This window comes from Macadamia integrifolia, chromosome 3 (genome assembly GCF_013358625.1).
Source record: "Macadamia integrifolia cultivar HAES 741 chromosome 3, SCU_Mint_v3, whole genome shotgun sequence".
Lineage (NCBI taxonomy): Eukaryota > Viridiplantae > Streptophyta > Magnoliopsida > Proteales > Proteaceae > Macadamia > Macadamia integrifolia.
Window position 1 is genome coordinate 7,693,429 of NC_056559.1, and position 6,320 is coordinate 7,699,748.

Here is a 6,320-nt window from a genome sequence, read left to right on the forward strand (position 1 = left end):
ATTCCACTTCCAAAAATTTATCATAGTAGGAGTAGTAAGAGCATCATCATAAAAACCCCTGGGAGGTAACTTTCTAGGAGAGCCGTTAGCGAAAGGGCAATGATTAGTATCATGATAGATGCGTCCATAGATAAGATAAATAGAGAAAGGCTCAAATTTGGTAATCACCAACCCAAGGGATCCATTACTCAACCGAATTGTTGTAGACATGCTAACCGGCCTTCTGCTTTTAAAAGATATTTTAATATGAGCCATGAAGGGTGGAAGTCCTAGCTCAACAGGGTTAAGGAAAATCTCCAACGGTTTTCCAATCTTAGAGACAAACAAAGATAAAGTTGTAAGAATATTCGCTAGAATATTCTCTATCATTGTCTCATATACCAATTAGGTAATTGGCCGATACTAATCTCATAGAATTGGATTCCGAATAGGAAACCCACTCCTCGTCTAATTAGGGAAAAGAGTCCTACCCTATTTGGCATACCTTGATAGGAGGGTGCAAAAAAACTTTATTTAATAGGACTCTAGGTCCTCCTCCTACCCTAACGTAAATCTCGTTATTGGCTCTATCACCAAGAGAGCATTAAGCGGAGCTAGTAGGAGAAACCTAGAAGACCCATAGTGTTCGTGATTGGGATTACAGGAATAAAGATATGGGAAGGATATAATGACGATAAATTCTTCACAGTCGATGGTGAACGGTATGCATCGACCATTTTAGTTTAATTCTGTGATTCAATGATTGTATGGCAAGATCCTATTATTATTATATAGTAGGAATAACATCCTTCAAGTGGTATCAGAACTGTATTGTTACGCCAATACATTCTTGAATCATATGAAATTTAGTCTATGTCAATGCACGAAGCAATGGTTTCATATGCGAAAAGTTTATGATTACGTTGCGCGTCGCTATGTAAAATCACACATCAGTACTTTGCATATTGCTACAAATATTATTTTTTTTTGCCACGTGGACCCTTGGCCATAATTGACTCTTGTTCTGAGTGTGGCATTGACTGCATTTCGGTGGAGTTTGGAAATAAGGGACAATGAAGAGTACTGTTCATGAATAGTACTTAGTACTGTTCACAGTACCCATATTATGTTAAAGTAGGTAAGTGGGTTACTCGGTACTGTTTATGAATAGTACTCGATACTGTTCATGAATAGTACTCAATACTGTTCATGTACCCATATTATGTTAATATGGATCCGATTGATCAAATTGGCTTGAATGGGATGAATTATATTAGTTTTGATATTAATCCATATAATTCATGACCGATATCATACAGACAATTACAAAATCCATTCATTATTTAAAAAAAAAATCTCCTTTATGTTATTTGTATGAGACTCACAAGTATTGAAAAATTTAAACTCTAATTGTAAATTAGGATTTTTTTTTTATACTTTACCCAAGGGTTTATTTTATATAATGTAATTTAGGGTTTTGGGTTTGTGGCACCCTACTTAAAAAAAATAAAAAATAAATAAATAAAACCAATATGTGGAGTTTAATAAAATAAATCCATTATGTAAGTCCATCTTTTCCCTGTTTAAACCATTAAAGGGCTTTTGATTAAATGAAACCATGAGCCCATTATGAAAATCAATATATTTTCTTTGTTTAAGCCCATTAAGGGGTTATTGTATAAATAGAAAGAGAAATAATAAATCAGAAACACTTTTGTCATTGTTTCTATTCTTAGATTATTTATTTCTATTTTGAATTTGTTTCTCTTTATGCTTTATTTCTAATTCTATTTATAATGGAGATGGTTTCTTTGCACTCTCTAGTTAAGTTTGTGCATATTTCATAGATTATACATCTATTTCTACTTATGCTCTCTATTTCCAACTAAATTTTTATGATTTTTAGAATACTATTTATGATAGAAATAGATAGAAATAGGTGTTGTTTATGTCTTTATGCATTATTTTAGAATACCTATAATGCTTGGATGATAATTTATGTTAAATTTAAATTGAAAGTGTATAATTCTTAAACTTAAATGAGTTTAGGACATCAATGATTATATGATTAAGTTGAATGGGAGTATCTATAGGTACACATTTTTCTTGATCTCAATAATTATATATGTTTGGCATTAAACATAATTGTATCATATATTCAATTTAAATTTCAAACTTTAAGGTCTTATGATGATCGTTATGTAATGGTCAAGATAGAATGGGAATATCCACAAGTACACATTCTTGATTGACTGCGTTGATCTATATATGATAGTTTAACGGTTAAATAGGATGAGAATATCCACAGATATACATATTATTTGACCATTTTGATGACTTAAATTTTTTACCCTAATGATGTTTTCCATCTAATGTAAAGTGAACCACTAGCATGTTACCATCTCGATCCCACAGGATAGATTGTAATGATGCAATAGGTTGCTTTTTTAGAATTTTAATATTCTATTATTGAAACTTAAAGCATGATGATTGATAAGCGTGTATTATTTACTCTTATTCATAGGTTCAACACCTATCCCTATTTCGAATAACGTACCACTTCTGAATGGATCAAACTTTAATGACTAATATGAAGAACTTATTTATTACCTTGTTGATATGGATCATGATTATCCCTTGTGTAATGAGAAACCTACGGCTCTCACTGATGAGAGCACTGATGATGAGGTTACATTACATGATTAGTGGGAGTGTTCCAACCGTCTTTGCCTTTTATATATCATGAAGACGATTAGCAAGACTATGAAAAACTCTATACCAACTTCTGAAAATGCAAAGGAATACCTAACTAATGTAGAAAACCGTTTTGCTACTGCTGCTAAATCCTTGGCAGGGACTTTGATGACCAAACTAGTAACAATGAAGTATACTGGTACTAATAGGATAGGGGATCATATCTCTGAAATGGTAAGTATCTATGCACAACTAAAACCCCTCGAATTGATAATGAATGAAGGTTGCCTTGTCCAAATCATTCTGATTTCACTTCCTCCTTGTTTTGGAGCATTTAAGATCCACTACAATACAAATAAAGATAAGTGGACTCTGAATGAACTTCAGAGTATGTGCGTCCAAGAGGAAGGGAGATTGAATGACGAGGGAGGCCAGGTGGTCAATTTTGTATCCAACCAGAATAAAAAGAAGAGAGAAAATTTTAAAAAGAATAATGCACCAAAGAAATCCTCCAATCCAAAGTCTGATGACAAGGAAAAGAAAACTGACAAGTTGAAGTGTTTCTTCTGTAAGAAAGTAAGACACCTTCAAAAAGACTGTCAGAAACGCAAGACTTGGTTTGAAAAGAAGGGTAATGATTCTATCCTAGTATGTTTTCAGACCAATCTTGTTGATGTTCTTTATAATACTTGGTGGATTGATTCAAGGGCAACTGTTTATATTTCTAATTCTATGCAGAGCTTTCTTACAACCCGGAAACCAAGTCAAAGTGAGAGCATCGTCTACATGGGAAACCAGTAAGAGTCTGAAGTTTGATCCATCGGCACTTATAGACTCATTTTGGACACCGGATTCCAGTTGGATCTTATGAATACTCTTTATGTTCCTTTTATTTCTAGAAATTTAGTTTCATTATCGAGACTTGATTGTGAAGGTTTTAAGTTTACTTTTGGTGATAAGGTTGTAAATATTTTTAAAGACACCAATCTAGTTTGCACTGTATATTTATGTGATATTCTTTATAAACTTAATTTGAATTATAACTTTTTTAAATCCATTCTTGTGCTGCATGTGAATGTTGGATCAAAGCGTAAATCGAACAATGATGATTCCCAATCCCTATGGCATAGACGTTTAGGTCATATTTCAATACGTAGAATGGAGAGGTTAGTGAAGCATCAAATATTATCAAATCTAGACTTCACCATTTGTATAGATTGCATCAAAGGTAAGCAATTTAAGACAAATAAAGTTGTTGCCAAAAGGATCAATTCACTTCTAGAATTGATACACACTGACATTTGTGATCATTTTGATCCTTGTATAACTGGTGAAAAATATTTTATCACCTTCATTGATGATTACTCACGATACTGTTATATCTACTTATTAAAAGAAAAATCTGATGTTTTGAATGCTTTTGAAGTGTTCTGTGCTGAAGTAAAAAATAAGTTAGACAAAAATATTAAAACTGTGAGATCTAATAGAGGGGGTGAATATTATGGTAGACATACTAATGTAGGGCAAAGTGAAGGACCATTTGCCTGATTCCTTAAGTTAAAGGGTATAACCTCCGAATACACAACTCCTGGTATACCTAAACAAAATGGGATTGTAGAAAGACGTAATTGTACCATCACAGAAATGGTACGTAGCATGATGAGCAACTTCTCATTGCCTGAATTCTTGTGGAGTGAAGCATTAAAGACAGTTGTGTATATCTTGAACCGGGTTCCTAGTAAGTCAATTTCTAAAACTCCTTACGAATTATGGAATAGAAGAAAACCTAGTTTAGGGCATTTACATGTATGGGGCTGTCTACTGAAGCTAGATTGTACAATCCACATAAAAGAAAACTTGACCCTAAAATCATAAGTTGTTATTTTATTGGTTATTGTCAGTGGTCAAAGGGTTACAGGTTTTATGCACCCACACAGTACCAGAATTATGAAAACTCGAACTGCTAGATTCTTAAAGGATGGTAACATTAGTGGGAGTGAGAAACCACGTAATATAGTGTTTGAAGAACTTCAAATTTCCTCACCGACTTATGTACATCGTAATAATATTGTTGTTCCATGGATGACTATTTATAATGATCTTGTGGAACAACAAACTATAGAAGATGTACATATTTATCATGATGATGTTATCCCACAGGTGACTATTGAAAATGATACTATGGAACAACAAACTATTGAAGATGTATCACTCTATGATGTAGTTACCACTGATAATACTATAAATTTTTCTCAATCGAAAATTTAAGGAAGAACTTAGAGGGTTAGGAAGTCTGCTATTCCTAATGACTATATAGTATATCTCCAAAAATCAGAGTTCAATATTACAATCGAGAATGACCCATTAACATTTTCACAGGCCATAAATGATAATGATTCTCTTAAATGGATAGATTCCATGAAAGATGAGATGAAATCCATGATTAACAATGATGTCTGGGATCTCATTCAATTACCAACGGGCTTTAAGGCGATTGATTGTAAATGGGTATTTAAAATCAAACGCGACTTGAAGGGTAATATTGAGAGACATAAAGCTAGACCAGTTGCAAAGGGATTCACTCAGAAATAAGACATTGATTACCATAAAACCTTCTCTCCTGTCTTTAAAAAGGATTTTCTGAGAATCATATTGGCATTAGTAGCTCATTATGATCTAGAGCTTCACCAAATGGATGTGAAAACTGCATTCTTAAATGGGGATTTAGATAAGGAAGTCTACATGAACCAATCTGAGGGATTTAGTGTCACACCCCGTTCACACTGAACCGGAGCGGTGACCGAGTTAACACCGGTTAACCCAAACCTGCCAGGATCATCAGATACTGTATTCCACCACAGCATACACACTCTAACATCAATTCATCAGATCAGCGGAAGACTAAAATTTACCTGTAAATAATTCCCATATACTTGCTACCCAAATGATGATACCATAATTATATACATTTGGGCCCGAAGGCATGATATATATACACAAAAAGAATAAAGTTCAAATATCAAGTATATACAGGAATTTATCAAAATCATCAGAGTACACAGCTCGGCTCGGTAGTGGGGCTCAACACGGCCTCAAAACTGCTGTCCCGCAGCACAGCTCTCACACGCGCAGTCTACGCCGTGCTCAAACTCCTCAGGGGTCCACCAGTCCTCCTCTGGAAACTCGACTGTGGGACCCACCCCATACTCCTCAGATGCATGACCTGCAAAAGCATCTAAAAAGGGGTGCACACGGGGAATGAGCTCACTAGCTCAGTAAGTAGAGAGGTGGACCACACACCACAGTCCACACAACACAACACATCATATGCACTACATGTCATGCAATTCATTTTAAATTCACATACACCTAATCAACATTACTAAGTCTTTGGTTTTAGTGCTACTACAACCACAGTGCGCGTATACTCCGGGTACGAGCCGCGAACTCCCTCCCGCGATACGCCCATAGGGCTGTTGGAGAAGGCCCACCGTGAGTACTCGAAAAAATAAAGACAATGCCGTCCACCGGCTCTCAACAGAAATGTAAATAACTGAAATAAAGGTGCTGACTCCAGCAATTTAAAAGCAGTACGATTGGCCCTCTTGAATGTACCACCGGGGTTGCCGACTGTCCTACCTGACTCG